At 36.8% G+C, this 19,179-nt stretch overlaps 1 pseudogene; it reads right to left on the bottom strand.

Annotated features, from left to right (window-relative positions):
* LOC143397616 (large ribosomal subunit protein uL30-like) overlaps window positions 1-19,179 on the bottom strand; it is a 44,991-nt pseudogene that overhangs the window by 22,930 nt on the left and 2,882 nt on the right.

The following is a 19,179-nucleotide window of genomic DNA, read 5'->3' on the forward strand; positions in this document are numbered from 1 at the left end:
AAATCAAGCCATTATGGTGGCACATGCCTGTAATCCCAGCAACTCAGGAGGCTGAGGCAGTAGGATCAAAAGTTTGCGGACAGCCTCAGCAACTTAGTGATGCCCTAAGCAATTTAGGAAGATCCTAACTCAAAATAAAAAATAAAAAGGGCTGGGGGTGTGGCTCAGAGGTCAGGTGCCCTGGGTTCAATTCCCAGTACCAAAAATAAATGATTGAATGAATGAATAAATAAATATCAAAGGTATTTTGCTCCTTTAGGTTGTGATGTGGAAATGGATTGGCAATCAACATCTATTTCAATTTCTCTTGACTGTGTCTAGCTAGAAAGCTAAAGACTATACTTTCCTACACTTTCTTGCATTAAGAGTTCTGGAATCAGGATGCAATTAGATGCAATCATACGAGATCTGGAAGGTGAAAGGGAGGAAGGGCAATCATTCTACTGGCCTTTCTGCTGCTATTGGCAAGGATGGTTGGGGAACTAAAATACTAGTTTTTTTCTGAGCAGAGTTCCAGTGTCCAATCACTAGCTTTCTGAGGCTATTGTGATGAGTTCTTGAATGCTACGGTTCTATGGCAGCTTCCTGATTCTCCGTCTGTTAAATCAGGTAACAGCTGAAGTCTCAGACCAATTCTGCAGTCTTGTTCTGGGAGTCACTCCTGTATGCCCAATCTTGAGTTCACTATTCCAATTTTATAAGGACTCAATACCCTATATTTAAATCTCTTTCTTCTTAAAAGAGCTACAATATTTTTGCTTCCTGAAACTAAACCTGGAAGCATTCTGTGCCATTAGAATTATAGATCTGAGATGATAAACAAGTCAAGCCATAGATGAATTTCATTTAAAGCACACACACACACACACACACACACACACACAACTTAAAAAAAAAGGCATTAAGGTGCTTTGCAATGGACCAAAGTGACAGAGCCTATAAATCTCTGCAGCAGCTTATAGGAGGATTCTGTTATTGTGAGGTAGACAGGTTTCCATGGGGCAAATTTCATAATACCATTCATTTAGCAGTATTAGTCAAGTTAATGAGGTCACCGGTACTCACTTGTTGTCATTTCCCTATAGTAGGCACTTAGACCCAATGTGAAACATTAATGAATGGAATAGGTCACCAAATATAGTGGTCTGGTCAAGACAGAGTTGTTTGTAAAAGGTTATGAATCAGATTAAAATCCTCATTTGTCACAGAACCAGAGAAGCAATGTTCTTCCCTTAGCCACAGATTCCTCCACACTTTTCAGAAAACAGTTCAAGAAACTCAGAATACAGGGGCTGGGGATGTGGCTCAAGCAGTAGCGTGCTCGCCTGGCATGCGTGCGGCCCGGGTTCGATCCTCAGCACCACATACAAACAAAGATGTTGTGTCCGCCTAAAACTAAAAAATAAATATTAAAAATTCTCTGTCTCTCTCTCTCTTAAAAAAAAAAAGAAACTCAGAATACAATATCATTAGTAAGCATTACCAATTAGAATATGCAGATAAGTACCTGCTTCTTGTTAAAAGCACAGCAAGGAATAAAAAACATGAAATGCTAACCTGGGATAACTAGGACTTGATAGTAAATATAGCCGTTGAATTTGGCATCTTCTAGCAGCCCTGGAAGAAACGTGAGTCCTCTTAAATTTGATATTTATAAGGATTTACAAAACCTTTATCACATTTCAGCATTGCAAATATGAAGCCCAGTGCTTGCCCACTCAATAGTCGGAGTGAGGGCTTCAGCTCTATCCTATGTTTAGCTCTACCTTGGGGTTATACACCTGCCAAAAGACCTGGGAGTCCAGTTCCCATGGTGCTGCCAATCAAATTTCCATAGTAACTCAAAAATTAAAACTGCAGGATCCACCTGCAAACTGAAAAACTGAAAGAAAGAATTCAGGAATAGAGAATTATTATGATTATATATTCTTTGTAAATCACTTTTCAAATGAATTTGAAATTTGGAGAAGACTGTACAGAAATCAACAATTTACATTTTCACTTATTGATATGTAAACATTTTAATTATTATGTGTATGATGCTAATGCAAAGAATTTGATCCTGTGTTTTTTGTTTTTTTTCCCCCCAAGGTGAGTGTGCAGACGTCCACTTCCAGTTGGTGAAAGTCCTAAGAAATGAAGTGTTACAAAAGACAAAACAACCCCAGGCTGGGCAGTGGCCCATGCCTGGAATCCCAGCAGTTCAGGTGACTAAGGCAACTTACTGAGGCCCTAAGCAACTCAGTGAGACCCTGTCTCTAAATAAAATATAAAAAAGCATTGGGGATGTGGCTCGGTGGTTAAAAGTGCTCATGGGTTCAATCCCTAGTACCAAAAAAAAATAAAATAAAATAAAATAAAGAACAACTTATTTTGGTCACTGAAAGCTAATGAGAGAGCCAGAGTTCTATTACTTAGTTCCTCCAAATGTCTGTCCCCTGATTAACAACTCTGCTTTATTCAAATAACTGTTTCAGGGACTGAGGGTGTAGCGCAGTGGTAGAATACATGTTTAGTATGTGAATCCCTGAATTCAGTTCCAGCACATATATGTATGTATGTGTATGTATGTACACATTAAATATATACATACATGTGTCTTACAGCATTTATGTGACAATGTAGCATGGCTGTCAAGCCCAACTCTGCATTCTTTAACTCTGAATGTGTTTTTTCTCCTAAACTATCTTTTTTTTTTGTAGTTATAGATGGAAAGTATGCCTTTATTTTATTTATTTTTTTAATGTGATGCTGAGGATCGAACCCAGGGCCTCACCCATGCTAGGCAATGCTCTGCCATGAGCTACAGCTCCAGCCCCCTAAACTATCATTATTGATCCAGTAATAAAGATTTAAGCAAGAAATTTTACATATAAGCACACCTTGGAGACAAAGAGCTCCCAAAAACAAAACAAAGATTGTATCTTATCATAAAATGCCACTCGTGATTTTTTTAGCACTTCAGAAAACATCATTTTATGGCCATGTTAATTTCTGATATGTTTGATTGTGTGTGTACAAAATATATTTATACATAGTACTTATACTTGAAGACATGGTCAAATTAGAATGTTTTTAAAAATATAAAAAAGCTTATTCATCTTTTAATGAATGTTAAAATGTTACAAAGCAGGAAGCAGATAAAATAAACATTAAACACACACACAACTGGTTTGTTTCAAAATATACAATAAGAGAGCATGAAGTTTGCACTACTCTTTGTCAACTATGTGTATCACAGCTCTTGCAAGTGATTCTGCAGTTGCTGCACAGTGGGAGCCTCCAGACCTGTTAGCTATCTAATTTCTGTGCTCGGGGCAGATCTCACTACTGCATCCAGCAGAGCTTAGGGTCATTCTTAGGTCATGGTGGTTAAAGATGGCTGTCAATTCACCATTGGGCTGGGCTTCAAGTCTCTTTTCTGTCTATTATATGGATGATTCCTAATGATAATTTAGGAAATTAACCATACCATCCATATGCGTCTTTAGTGGTTTGTTTTGTAGCACTAAAGTGTCGATATTAAAAGCTCAGTGTGCTGTATTTGAAAGTCTGTTGATCTTTGAAAGCTAAGAACTGGAATAAATATACTTTTATTTGAATAAACAGTTATGGTTCTATGCTGCCTTGCAAATTTTAAAAGGAGGGGTGTTGTAATAAAACAGGTTGAAACTAGCTGATCCTGCCTTCTCTCAGTGCAAAGGTAATTATTATTCAGTCAAAATATGCAGTGAAAAAGAGTAATTGCATAAAAAGACATTATAATCCAGAGAGTATCCACCTGTGTTTTTATTTTGATGAATACCCCTTGAATCCCCATGCCTGCACAACTTAATGTTTGACCCAATTCTCTATGGCTAAGGAGAAAGACAAGCCTTAATTGTAAATTTGTGCATGCTTTATTGCCAATGCAATGGCATGAACACATTTAACAGGATTGTCATTCCATTTAATTACTCCGATTTTGACATGGACCTATCACAGATAAAATTGATTGCATGAGTTATGAGGACCATAAAAAAATCACTGCTTCCTCTTCAAGGGATGAGTGTTAAGGTATTCTTCCATGCGGTCTATGGCTATGTGCATTAGGTAAAGAAAAAATAGAAGGATGGTAATAGGATGGTCATCCCTAAATTACTTCCTTCTGAGTTGAGTTATGCCAGTGATATGACAATGATGCATGACCATGTGTTTTTTTTTTCCCCTTTTCTTTAGCTTACCTGGGTCAGATCTGTGACATCTAAAGAAAAGCAAAAAATGAATAAGTAGGCAAGTGGACAAAAAATAGAGAAAAGCACTCTGCCAAATGAAAATTGTGTTTAATTTCTGTTGTATTTGTTATTTCTTGTTTTTTTTTTCTTCAACGATATTTTAAGGTATTCATTACTCTTTTTCGTGAAATAAGTGAAAAAAAACTCAAGAGTAGAACACTGAGCTCAAGATTTGTGCAGATGAACAAGAGGTATGACAGGGCTAGGGTAATAGTTGGTGACTGCCAGAAATTTGAAACTGTCAGTAAGAGGAAGCCAGCAGCTCTATTCCCCAAGGAGAGTGGCAGTGTGGTGCCTGCATCCTAGCAAATGGAAAGGTGCCATGTAGTGGCTAGAGGGACATAAAGTACTAGCTTTTTCTTCCAGAAGTTGAGAAAAAGAAGAAGTTCAGCAGCACAGCATAAATGTTTTATGTAGTCATATTAAACTGTCTGCTGTTTGAGTTCATTTTCCACATTCTAGTTTATGACTCACTAAAAAAAAGAAACTAGTGTCTTAAAATGTCTCCATAAGCCTTGCTCTTCTGTAAATGGGGGGGAAAAAACCCTACATTTCTAAATACATCTATCAACCAATTATCCAAATAGATGATGAATCAAAGCATCTTTTTTGTTGTTGTTGTCTTTTAAACTTGAAACTGTCATTGAAAATGAGGTCATATTTATTTGGCTATTGATCAAGTGGAAATCTTCAACAAAAATATTCTGCCCGGTGGTTCCATCTCCAACTTCTTTTGTTTTTCAATTAAGAAATGGTTTTATGCTGTACCAATAGGGTGAGATATTCAGAGGATTAAATCAATAGACTATAAATTAATGTAAAAGAAAACATTGGGTCGCTGCCCTGACACAACAGATTTATTATTAAAATAGGTAACTCCATAGCAATTCACTACATTAGTTTTTATAAAGCAAGAGACAGGGAGAGATCAATGATAACTTTGGCTTACTGTTGCTTTTAATGGTCCATTTATAATTGCTACTTATCTCCTATTATTTTAGCTTGCTATAATAATGTCAAGCTAAGAAAAAATGATAATCACCATTATGGGAATATACATTTAATTCAAGTCTGACTGACTATTCTTTAATCTGATTCATGTATTTGTAGAGTGGCCAGAAATAATGGAAAATGCATAGTGATTCTTAGGTACACAGAAAATCTCATTACACAGTCTGTGTTAGGTTCAGAGTACAAAAATATCTGGCAGTTTGGGCTGTACTTTCTTAGGTTTTCTATTAGATGGACAAGCACATAGCAGGGCCGTGGCCCACCAAACTGCCTGGTGCTGCAAATGTGAAGGAATACAATGGAATCCTAAATAGACTTGCCTCATGGGTTTTCCTGAAGACAACCATTTAGGCAAACAAAAAGCACATTTTTGCTCCATATATGCACATAGGCCTGTGCTCTGTTTGTGGTTTCTCTGCAATCACCTCGCCATTCTTTAATGATTATTTCCTTGGTTTCAGTGGAAGGCTGATAGTCTTCCAAAGCTCCTGTCAACTGAAGAAGAAAGAGGCTCACTTACTTCTTTCAACAAGGCTGAACAAAAAAGGTCCTCACCAAACAAACCCCCTGTTATTTTCTTCCAGGAAAATGGAGATTAAACACTTATTAAAGTGGACGAAGGGGTTATCAATTTAAAGAGGGAAGGTGCCCTACCACCACGATGGTAGAATAATAAATTAAAAGAATGCAGGTCTTTTTGGCAACATAAGGCGGTTCCATCACCTCTTATCCCTGCTGGTTCCCTTGATAAGCCTCGGCCCAGAGAATCAGATCACTTGATTCTCCACACAATGGTTCTCCTGGTGCTGTACATGCAATTTCACTCTAAAAGTAGTGGTTACTCTACATGCTCCAGAAAGGCTACACTTAAGACAGCAACAGTACACGTTGGCAAGGACATGGGGTAATTGGACTTCTCATACATTGATGTGAGAATATAAGTTGGTGTACCTTCTTCAGAAAACTATTTAGCAGCACCTATGAGAGCTAAACTAATGCCTAGCCTATAATCCCACAGTTCCACACCTAGGAATATACCCAAAATATGTAAGTGCATATTCTCACCAAATGTTACCAACAAGAATATTTATAAAAAATATACTTGGGCTGAGATTGTGACTCAGTGGCAGAGAGCTTGCCTTACACATGTGAGGCACTGAGCTCCATCCTCAGCACCACATAAAAAATAAATACAAACAAAATAAAGGTTGAAAAAAAAAAGGTATATTCAAGGTATGCTGGTGTAGCTCTGTGGTAGAGCACCTGCCTAGCACATTCAAAACCCTGGGTTCCTGGGCTGGGGATGTGGCTCAAGCGGTAGGGCGCTCGCCTGGCATGCGTTCGACCCAGGTTCGATCCTCAGCACATCATACAAAGATGTGTCCGCCGAGAACTAAAAAAGTAAATAAATCTCTCTCTCTCTCTTAAAACAAAACAAAACAAAACAAAAAACTGAAAACCTGGGTTCCATCCCCAGTACCAAAAAAAGAAAAGAAAAAAAGAGTACTGCAAAACTGCCGAAAATTAGAGATAATACAAAAGTAATCACCATAAAATAGACAAATGAAATATGGTAAAATCTTACAAAGGAATACTACACAGTGATTTTTTTTTGTAGTTGTAGATGGACAGCATGCCTTTATTTTGTTTGTTTATTATTATTTCTTTAATGCAGTGCTAAGGCTCAAACCCAGTGCTTCACACATGCCAGGCAAGCACTCTGCCACTGAGCTACAGCTCCACCTCTACACAGAAATTTTTTTAATAAGAACAAACTATATTACTCACAATAACACAAATTGATTTTTTTCTTTTTTGGCACTCAGATTAAATTCAGGAACACTTTACCACTGTGGGGGCTACATCCCCAGTATCCCCACCTTTTATTTTTATTTTTAGATACAGGATCCTGTTAAGTTGCTTAGGACCTCGCTAAGTTGCTGAGGTTAGCTTCAAACTTGTGATCTTCCTGCCTCATCCTCCCCAGTTGCTAGAATTACAGGCCTATGCCTCCATGTCCTATACATGAATGAATATTACAGATGTTGAGAGGAAAAAAGCCAAATAAAACCTACTATATAATATTATTTGTATTAAAGTCAAAAAACAGGAAAATCAATAAAGTGGTAAATTTGTAATAGTTGGGAGCATTAACTGGAAAGGGCATGACAGAATTTTTGAGGGTGCTGGAAAAGTTCTAATCTTGATCTAAGTGACAATTATACAAGTGTGAAATGAATCTTAAAAGCATTTTAAATGTTCATACCCAAAAGTCTACAAACAATACGATTTCATCTGTATGACATTTTGGAAAAGAAAAAACCTTAGGGGCAAATTATTAGCAGCAACTTCTTGAGCTGTGTAGTATAGGGCCTCTGCTCATATGGCTTTCAGCTTCCAAAAGTATTAAGAAAACTAACCAGAAGTTTGCAAAATGCCTTCTGCTATTCAAGCATCTCCACCTGAATAATCTGAGGCATCAAAGATTCTTTGACGTTAGCAATTGACCATAAAGTATATATTATGGCAATCCCCATTTATTAAGCTCCTACTTAAAATAAAACTTTAAAAATATATCATTTTCTTATTTATTTTTATATGGTGTTGGGGATGGAACCCAGGGCCTCATGTAGTCTAGGCAAGTTCTTTATCTGAGCTATCTCCCCAGTCCTAAAATCAAATTTTGATATATCTTCAACTCTTCCCTGTCTGGGGCCATCTCCAATGTCATGTAGTCATTCAAAGTACTCAAACTGTTCTACTGGGAGAGATAATTTAGGGTACAATCTTGATTATAAGACCCCTTGTTTAATTCCTCTGGAAATATAATTCCTCTATAATGAAACAACTTTTTAAAGTGCACACATTCACAAATGCTCCAGTCTTTACAAATCCAAGAATACACTCTTTGTGAACCATATAGTTCTCCATGGCATTCTCACAAAACTGCAAACACAAGCAGTTGTGCCATATTTATACTACTCTAAAATTGAGACATTGAGGAAGCTCAAATCAGTGTCCCCTAGTTTCCTTTCCTATGCTCTGTAGCTACCCAGATGACCTTCTGAACTCCACGCCCTCTGGCCCTCATGGAGGCCCAAACACCAACTCCTCTCTGCCCTCCACTCCTTGTCAAAACAGAAAAGAGGGGCTGGGATTGTGGCTCAGTGGTAGAGCTCTTGCCTAGCGTGGGCAGGACCAGAGTTCCATCCTCAGCACCACCAAAAAATAAAGGCATTGTGTTGTGTCCATCTACACCTAAAAAATAAATACTAAAAAAAAAAAAAAAAAAAAAAAAAAAAACAGAAAAGACATTAGCATCAATTATTTCTACTTTTTGATAGACTGATGGGTTACTCTTTAGTTTCAATAAGCTTTGGTCCATATGCTAATTCAAGCAACATTTACATTTTAAGCCATTTTGCTTTTCCTTGTATAATGAAAGGCAAAGGCCAATAGATTCTCCATTAAAGAATGTTGAACTTCAATTTAACTTCAGTAAGCAAATGAGAAAATATTTTGGAAACAAGAAAGAACTTGAAATCATACTTTGTGTTCCCAAGCTTGGGAAGTCATGAGCCACATTACAATAGCTTAGAGGATACAAAAATAACCCAAAGGATCATTCGCTCTTTTACTCACTCATTCATGCATTCAGCAAACATTTCCCAAGTGCCTACCATGTGCCAGGTATTGTGCAAGGAAGAGAGAAACAATGATTAATATGATACAGTCACTATCCCAGAATAGTTTATAAAGAATAGAAACAAATTTAAATAATTTAAAGTCCAAAAGTGAAATGTTCTGAAAATGCTAAAGGAAGAGAGCAGAGCTGGGGAGAGTCAGAGAAAGTTCATAAAGATAACACTGAGCTCAGCTGGAAATAATTTGATAGGCTAAAGGGCAAAGAAAGAATCAAAATGGGTTTCCCAAACTTTCTCCCAAATATTAGGAAATGAGAGGAAGAGGGGAATGATTACTTTTTTTTTTTTTTTTGTACCAGGTATTCAACCCAGGGACACTTAACCACTGAGCCATATCCCCAGCTCTTTTTTTTATAATATTTTTTTTAGTTGTTGATAGACCTTTATTTGTTTATATGTGGTACTGAGAATCAAACCCAGTGCCTCATACATGCCAGGCAAGCACTCTACCGCTGAGTCACAGCCACAGCCCTTCCCCAGCTCTTTTTTATATTTTATTTAGAGATAGCATTGCATAGGGCCTCACTAAGTTTCCAAGACTTGCTTTGAATTCTGGATCCTCCTGCCTCAGCTTCCCGAGCCTCTGGAATTACAGATGTGCACCACAGCAGCAGGATTATGTGCAGAGAGGATTTAAGACAGGAGAGGCTAATGACAAGCTGTATCTCCTGCAGTCACAAGCAGAAAAGGTGGTGGCAGCAACTAGGCCTCTTCCTCTCATCTACAATCACATGGAAAGACCAGTTGATGACAAGCCTTGCCAAGATGCCCCTGCCAGTTACAGGGGAAGACAGGTGCAAGTATTCTGTTACAACTCCATGCTCAGTCTATACTTGACAAAAAGTTATTTTTGTATCAGCACACATCAATGGAATATAAATCTGTATTTGTTAAAATAGTTACCATTTACTTTTTGCTCTGTTTTTAGCTTTAGGATTTCAGGCTTTGTTGGTGTTGAATTTAAGATAACAAAGTTTTGAAGCCAAATAATGTTCTTGCCTCAACATAGCTTCCTCCTAGTCAGAGAAGGTTTAGAGGAAAGTCATACCTGGGTATAGTAATTAGCAGCATATTTCTGGAAGTTTCCTGAAGGAAGAGAAGCTCCCATTCCACTGTCCCCAAATTCCAACAAGCCAGGTATGTCCCCAAAAGACCCAGACTGGTCGTAAACACTCTGCACAATTCTTAGTCTAAGCCTCCCATACTCCAAAGTGTATGGATAAGTAGGTTATGTCATGTAGCATATTTGCTATTATTTTAGTCAGTGTTTAGCATTTTTGTGTCACATCTGAACTTCCAGGATTTCTAAAACACAACCTTCAAACTCTTATTCCATTTCAAATGTTTATAAGAATAAATATTCATTCTTTCAACAGCATTATTAAACATTAAAACAAAGGGTTAATTACACCCAAATGCCATTTTAGCTGGGCTGGTGGTCACCCACCAAGAGACAATGTTTCCAGTATCACATGCAGCAAGGTATAGTCATGAGATTAAGTGTATCAGAATAGCATCTAAGCAAAAGTAATATGTGCAACTTAAAAGTAACTCACTCTAGAGGAAATTGCTTGCCCTACACTTTAGCTCTGTCCCTCTTCTTAAGAACTGGAATTAGGATGTGGAGATGATACAGTTTCAACCATGCAGACAAGACCTAGGGAAGATTAGAACAGTACGGTGGAAGAAACCCAGATTTTAAATGACCTCATGGGCCAGCACAGTGGTGCACACCTATAATTCTAGCAGCTCAGGACGCTGAGACAGGAAGATCACAAGTTCAAGGCCAGCATCAGCAACCTAGTGAAGCCTTAAGCAACTTAATGAGACTCTTTCTCAAGATAGAAAATAAAAAGGGATGGGGATATAGCTCAGTGAGAAAGTACCCAGTACTTCCCCCCCAAAGAAATGACCTTATGATATAAGGCCCTCCACCAGTCTGGACTCCTACATTCCTCTGAAATTTTATATTCAAGAAAATTAAACATCAGCCATGTTTAGGCACTTTATTTTTAGGTCTCTTTGTTACAGCATCCTTGCTGGACCCTAGCTGATAAAAATATTTATTCAATGTCTACTGAGCATTTACTATGTGACACAATTATAGCTTCTCAGTCAGGGATTGGACAGATGCCTTCATGTCACTCTATGCTAGGGAACTATAAAGTGCTGATCAGACATTAAACCTCACAGTATATAGGCTGCTGATCTTCCAGAAAGACTAATAAAAAACGATAAAATTACATTTTCAAACTATAATGAATATGTAAAAGAAACAAAGAGTGAACTGTGGTAGAAAATAAGAGAAGAATCCATTTTGAGTACAATAATTCAACAGGCCTGCCTGTGGAAGCACCATTTAGCTAAAGTCTCAATATCACAGGAGGAAATAGGGAAGAGGAACCTATTCTAGGTAGCTAAGTTTCTGGGGCAAGACAGCCTTTGGACTGAACTCAGGTGAACAATGTCAGCAGTGTGGCATCAAGAAGCAACATTATTCCCCCAAAGAGATATGCACACATTTATATAGAGAGAGTTGGGGACATATCTCAGTCATGGAGTATTTGACCAGCATGTGTGAGGCCCTAGTTTCCATTCCCAGCCCCAAATTTCTAAGATTTTTACTCTCTTCTTTTTCTATTCCCTTGAATTCCACAAACTGGGGGTGGGGTGTGTGTGTGTGTGTGGGGGGGTGTTAGTCAGCTCTTTTGCTGCTGTGACTAAAAGATCTGACCAGAACAGTTTTAGGGGAGGAAAAGTTTATTAGGGGCTCAGAGCTTCAGAGGTCTCTATCCATAGACAGTGGACTCTATTCCTCAGGGCTCAAAGTGAGACTGAACATCATGAAGGAAGAGTGTGGCAGAGGGAAGCAGCTCACATGATGTTCAGAAAGCAGAGACAGATACAAATATATGCCTCAAAGCCACACCCCCAATGCCCCACCTCCTTCAGCCACACCCCATCTGCCTTCAGTCACCACTCAATTAATCCCATCAGGTGATTGAGTTCACTGACTGGGTTAAAGTTCTTGTGACCCAATCATTTTTTCTCTGAACCCATGTCTTTTGGGGGACACCTCACATCCAAAATAATAGGAGGTGTAAAATTTATGTTAATATCTCCCAAACACCTTATCTTCTTGAACAAATGTCATATAGAATTTTTACAATAAAACCCCAAAGTTTAAATATCTAATTAAATTTTAATTAAAATATTACTAAATTATGTAATATAAATTAGATAATAAGTTATTTTTTACAATAATTTGTGAGGTCTTTGAATAGAGATGATTTCTTCTATGGATAAAATTTTATCTCATTCCTAAATAAGTGTTTTAAGGAATGAAGGAACAAAGTAATGAAATAAAATTTCAATATAAGGCAGCAAGATAAAAAGAGCAGAAATTCCAAGTGAGGAAAAAGATGGAGTTAGCAGAGGTCAGGAAGAGGTGAAACCAGGAGAAATTCCCAGAGCCAGAAAGAAAATCCATAGGTGCTTATCAAAGGCCTCTATAGCTGACAGGTACCAAACCACTTGCCTCACACAATTATAGCTTCTCAGTCAGGGATTGGACAGATGCCTTCATGTCATTCTCAAGTAAGGTGAAAAAAATAGAAGATAAAAAAGAGGAAGGGTAGAAAAAAAAAAGTGTGGAGTTAATCCAGTTATGGGAAAGAGTACACAGTATTATTAAGAATGAGTGATCAGGGACCACAGAGTTTAAAAGAGGGCTTTGGCATTTTCTAGCAGGAGAACTCTCAGTTTCCTCTTCCATAAAATGGGAATTATAATAGTACCTACACCTCATAAGGTTATGCAGAAGATTTGAATGAGTCATTTTTGTAAAGTGGTTAGTTCAGAGCCCCTAGCACAAGGTAAGCAACAGACAAGTGCCATCTATTCTTGTGCATGTAGGCCCAGTCCTAGAAGAATAAATGCTCAAGCTGATAAGATAGAGAGGTAAAAATAAGTAGAAAATAACTTCTAGTCTCTAACTCAATTAGATACATTTGTGGGTTTTTTGGTTTTCACCTGGTTGTGAGGATTGATGTGTGGCCTTAGATGTGCTAAGCACACACTCTACCACTGAATGATACCCCCAGCCCTATTTGTGTTTTCTTGGTGGGCAAAGAAAAGAACCATCTTTGGCCCTTTTTATGTATTTGTTTAGGTGTAACAAGGCAAACAGGGTCACACAAAGAGGGTTCATTAAAATAGTCCAAAGCTGGGGAAAGACAGAAAATGGAATTTAAACAAGTTGCCATTTGGTGAATCTTCTATAGGTACTTTCTAAATCATATAGTTCAACTTCCCTCCCATAATTCCAGGCCATAGTTCACAGGCTGCTAAAAATTTCAAAGCACCATCTGCCTTATGGTACATGACTCAGGATATTTTTTTCTTTTTCCTTCTTTATTTCTTTTCCTTTTTTTTTTTTTTTTGTATTGAGAATTGAATTAGTACTGAGAATTGCTTTACTTCTAAACTACATACCCAGTCCTTTTTTATTTTTTATTTTGAGACAAAGTTTCATTAAGTTTCTGAGGCTGGCCTCAAACTTGGAATCCTCCTGCCTCAGTCTCTCATATCACTGGGATTACTGGCATGTGCCACCAGGATTCTAAACTGTAAGCTACAGAAACTATTCGCGTTTTCATTGGAACAGGAGCATATGTGTCACTCAGAAAGTTCCTAGGAAGTCTGGAAATCAAGCTTGAAAACTGGAAAGCTTAGCAGCCAGAGCTAAAAGCCAGAGCTGATCTAGTGAGAGGAAACAACAGCTCCTGATCTAAACCGTTATCTTGACAACCATACCATCAAAGCACCAGACAAGGTCACTACTGTATGCCACCTCCAGCACCTTTACCAGGGCTGTGCTGGAAACGGATGAGGTTACCAAAAAACCAAGGTTATGGCCTTCAGCTTCTTAGACTCTCAGTGAGAAACGCCCTACACATAAAATGTTCAAATGGGAGCCAACCCCACTCAAGAGATAATAAATGAATAAGTCAAAAAGGAAAATGAAAAGAAAGAAAAATATTTGATGTAATAAGTAATGATATATCTACTGTTTTAAAAAAATCATTAAATAAAATTAAGACACAGAAAATGTTTATAATGTACCATTAACTAAAAAGAAGTACAATTCAAAATTGTAAGCAAATAATAATTGCCTTTGAGTAAAAGTACACAGAGACAAGTCTAGACTCTATAAAACTATATTGGGGAACTGGGATAGTAACTGAATGTGCTATCCTTATTTTATATAATAATTTCATATTTATAGTATATTACAGAATCACACTATTTTCCCACTAGGCTGACAGTATTGCAAGCAAATCATTGAGAACTTCAATTCTGTCAGCAATAAAACTCAACAGATAGGAAAATAAGCTTTATCTATGGATGCATATAGATATATATTTTATATTATAAAGGTAAGGTAATTCATGTCATATAGATATTTAAAATAATCCCACACTAGGCTTCTAAATATAAGAATACTTTAGAGTTCTTTGTTTTAAATATTTTTTTAGTTGTAGTTGGACACAATATCTTTATTTTATTTTTATGTGGTGCTGAGGATCGAACCCAGGGCCTTGCACATGCTAGGCGAGCGCTCTACTGCTAAGCCATAACTCCAGCCCCTATAAGGATACTTTAAATCTGAAATTAAATTTAAGATTATTCCTAGTCCTAATTACATTATTGCTCTTACATTTATTTTTATGGTACTAGGGATTGGAGCTCAAGGGTGCTCTCCCCCGAGCTACATTCCCAGCCCTTTATATTTTTTATTTTGAGACAGGATTTTGCTAAATTTCCCAGGTTGACCTTGAACTTGTGATCCTCCTTCCTCTGCCTCCCTGGAAGCTGGGATTACAGGTGTGTACCTCTATGCCCAGGTCCTTCTCTTGCATTTGTTTTTGTTTTTAATGGTGCTGAAGATCAAACCCAGGGCCTTGCCCATGCAAGGCAAGCACTACCAACTGAGCTATATCCCTAGCTACTTCTCTTGCATTCTTAAAACAAGAGACCTCAGGGACTGGGGACTGGAGTGCTTGCCTAGCATCCTAAGGCCCTGGGTTTGAGCCCCAGCTCTGCAAAAATTTTTTAAGATATGAGATTTCAGGGGCTGGGGATATAGCTCAGTGGTAGAGTACTTTCCTAGTATATTCAAGGCCCTCAGTTCAATCCCCAGCATAATAATAATAATAATAATAATAATAATAATAATAATAATAAATTTATTTCACATGTGATGATTAAAGGTATGGTTACAAAGTCCAACTTTGCTAATCACTCACTATGAAGAACTTTCCAGATTTCTCCAAGGTTTGGTTTCACCATCTATAAATGGGAATACAACCCATATCATAAGGCCACTGTGAGGAACAACTGAAATAATGTATATAAAACTCTTAGCTCAGCATCTATTACTGAGAAAGTCTTCCATAAATGTTAATACAAAAAAAAAATAAGCTATCACAATTTGCTAAAATATGGAACACACATAAAATGAGTATTTTTATGTAAGATAATGAATGGTAAGTTAAGTCCTTTTGGCTATAGAGAACATACTGTATCAATGAAGCCAGAATACCATTGACTTCCATGGTACGTGAGTTAAGTGGGGACCAGGGAGCTAACATGTCAGATAAGTGACTTGGACTAGGTAAATTACGGAGCTTGGCTCTCTTGATCTTGTATTTCCCTCATCTGGAAAACCATCTGGTAAACCAAAAAATTCTGAAAGGGAAGAAAAATGGATCAGCCAGAGAGATCTGAATCCCTTACTGTGGGATTCATGAAGGTAAACAGGAAGGAAGAAAACCTCTGGCCAAAATCTGATTATTCAAATCTGCTTATTCTTAATAATTTTTAGGTCTTCAGTATTTGGTTACTGCTATAATTGCTTTGCTTAATATAGTAATTATTAATGCTATTAATATAACTAGTCTGGACTTAATTTATGCCTGTCATTTCAAATATAGGCTAACACGTATATTAAAGAAACAAGTAAACATTTGCACTTACATTTACAAGTAAACATTTGCACTTGTTAGCAGAGTACTTGCTGCTAACATTCTTCTGAGACTCAATTTCTTCACCTGTAAAATGAAGAAACCAGATTAGGTAACTCCTAATTTTTCTTAGATTCTGATTTTATATATAACTAAATAATATCAGTAATTTGCAATGTCAGTACTTATCCCAAGTTCTTATTCACTTGTGAATGTTAAAAAATGGAGTATGCACAGCTCCTATCCTGACGTCATGTCCATTGACAATGACCAGCTTTTAAAGACTGACTCTCTTTAGGCCTCATAATATATTCCTTCAATTTCTTGAATTTGGTTTCTCTGGTTGTTAATAGTCAAGAGGTGGTAAGTTGTAAACTATAAGGATTAGCCTTTAGGATGAAGTGAAGTTTTCTTTTTTTCTTTAAATATAAATTTTGACTAGATTTGCAATGTATAAAATGAAAAGTGGGAGTAAAAGAACATGCTTCCAATCATGTGGTTACCAGCTTTCATAGAAACAAAACAGCTGCACTTTATATTGACTGTTTCCATATTTCCATATGTTAGACATGCAACAAACATAACCCATAAATATAAAAAGTGTCTTTTTTTCTCCCTTAAGTAACTCCTGCAATTAGTGTCAAATATTTTTTAAAAGATCTTTCTAGGGCTGGGGTTGTAACTCAGTGGTAGAGCGCTTGCCTAGGCATGCATGAGGGTTCAATCAGAGGTACCACATATGAAAAAATGAAAATAAAAACAAAATAAAGGTATATGGACATGTTGTATATATGTTGTATATGGACATGATATCTTTTAAAAAGTTTGTTCTAATTAGGTATACATGACAGTGGAATTAATTTTGATTCATTGTATACAGATGGAGCACAACTTTTCATTTCTCTGGTTGTACATTATGTAGTCATGATTCATCTACAAGTAAAAAAAATACAGATATTGTGAGATGAATGGATAAAGAAACTGTGGCATATATACACAATGGAATATTACTCAGCATTAAAAGAGAATAAAATTATAACATTTGCAGGTAAATGGATGGAGTTGGAGAATATCATGCTAAGCGAAGTAAGCCAATCCTAAAAAAAAAACAAAGGCCAAATGTTTTCTCTGATAAGTAGATGCTGATCCATAATGGGGGGAGGGACCATGGGAAGAATGAAGAAACTTTGTATTGGGCAAAGGAGAAGCACAGTGGGGATAGGACATGGGGGTATGAAAGATGGTGGAATGAGAAGGACATCATTACCCTAAACACATGTATGATTGCATGAATGGCACAACTACGTAATGTAGAACCAGAGAAATGGAAAGTTGTGCTCCATCTGTGTACAATGAATCAAAATTAATTTCACTGTTATGTATACCTAATTAGAACAAAATTTTAAAAAGATATCATGTCCATATACAACAAAAAAACTTTAAAAATATCTTTCTATTGTTTATTAGTTCTCTTTGATTTTACTGTTAAAATTTGAGCTTTCCATTTGTGTTATTATTTAAGCTATTGTCATTTACTTGTTTTTCCCAAGAATGTGTAACTATAGTTTATATATATATGTCTGATAAGGAATAGTCTAATTTTTTTACTAGTGAAAAACTACTCAGTATAGTAGAAACTGAATTTTAAAAAATAGTCTGATGATTCTTTTTATAAATATTTATTTTTTGTTGTAGTTGGACACAATACCTTTATTTTGTTTATTTTTTTAATGTGGTGCTGAGGATCAAACCCAAGGCCTCGCACATGCTAGGCATGCACTCTACCACTGAGCCACAATCCCAGCCCAGTCTGATAATTCTTTACAAAGGATTTAAACTCTGTGGTAGACTCTGTAGAGAAATGGTACAACAAAATGTTTTAAAACTGGGGCTCTGTATTCAGAAGATGAGTTATTTAACATTTTCGAACACTTCCTCCTTATCTGTAAAATAAAAATAATAATAAATGCAAATACCTCCTTCTTGGGGCCAGTAAGTATTACATAAGTTAATACTTATAAAGTATTTGGCATAGGGACTCAAGAGTACTCCTGACTCAGATTTTCAGGATATTGAAAACCACATAAATTTTAGAGGACAACGTGAAAGTTAACAATAACAGTCACCTCATTTTCTAATTTAAGAATCTGGGCTGGGGCTGGGGCTTAGTGGCAGAGCTTGCCTAGCAACCTGTGAGGCACTGGGTTCATCTCTATCACCACATACAAAAATATATAAAATAAAGGCATGATATCCATCTACAACTACAAAAAAATTTTTTTTTAATTTAACAATTTGTCTGTTGGAGGTGAAGCTCAGTTGGTAGAGCACATGCTCAGCATGTGAAAAACCCTAAATTAAACCCCCAGGTGCTAATATATATATATATATATATATATATATATACTGTGAATGAGAAAGACAAAACACAGTTATCCACACATGATCATACTTGTAAGTGGAATCTTAAAAAATTTGATCTCATTGAAGTTGAGAGTAAAATAGTGGGAAAATGGAGGAGAGGAGTCAGGGGAAGATCAACCACAGCTACAATGTCTTTGATAGGAGGAATAAATTCTGTTGCTCTACGCCAAAGCAAAGTGAATATAATCAGCAATAACGTGTTATATATCTCAAAATAGAAGAAAGAAAAAAATAGAAGAGAGTTCTCACAATAAAGAAATGAAAAAAAGCGATGGGTAGGCTAATTACCCTGAATTGGTCACTACCCAATGTATATATGAATCAAAACATCACATTGTACCTCATAAATTTGTACAAATATTATATGTCAATCAAACACACACGCACGCACACATATACACACAGAGAGGTGTCCTGAATTCCAGTTCAGAGCTCTTTCTACTAGAGGAGACTGCTGTTTCAGGCTACTGGAGGTCAAAGGCTCTGCCCTCAAGTTTATGATCCACTTGGATAGTTGAGACTGACAGGTGGAGAGTCAAGTTCACGTTTCAAATGTTAGGTGTTGTATAAGAAAGTTTCATGTGTGAAAGGTAGAATTAAGAGGGACTCGGCAGGAAACTGAGTTGTACAGGAAACTTCTAGAAAAAAACAGTGAGACTTAAGGTAAGCCTTTAAGGCAGAGTTTTGACTTCTACCCACCACCTGCATCCCCACTCCTCTCATTTAAAACAAGTAAGTTGA

The sequence above is a fragment of the Callospermophilus lateralis genome, chromosome 1 (assembly GCF_048772815.1).
Source record: "Callospermophilus lateralis isolate mCalLat2 chromosome 1, mCalLat2.hap1, whole genome shotgun sequence".
Lineage (NCBI taxonomy): Eukaryota > Metazoa > Chordata > Mammalia > Rodentia > Sciuridae > Callospermophilus > Callospermophilus lateralis.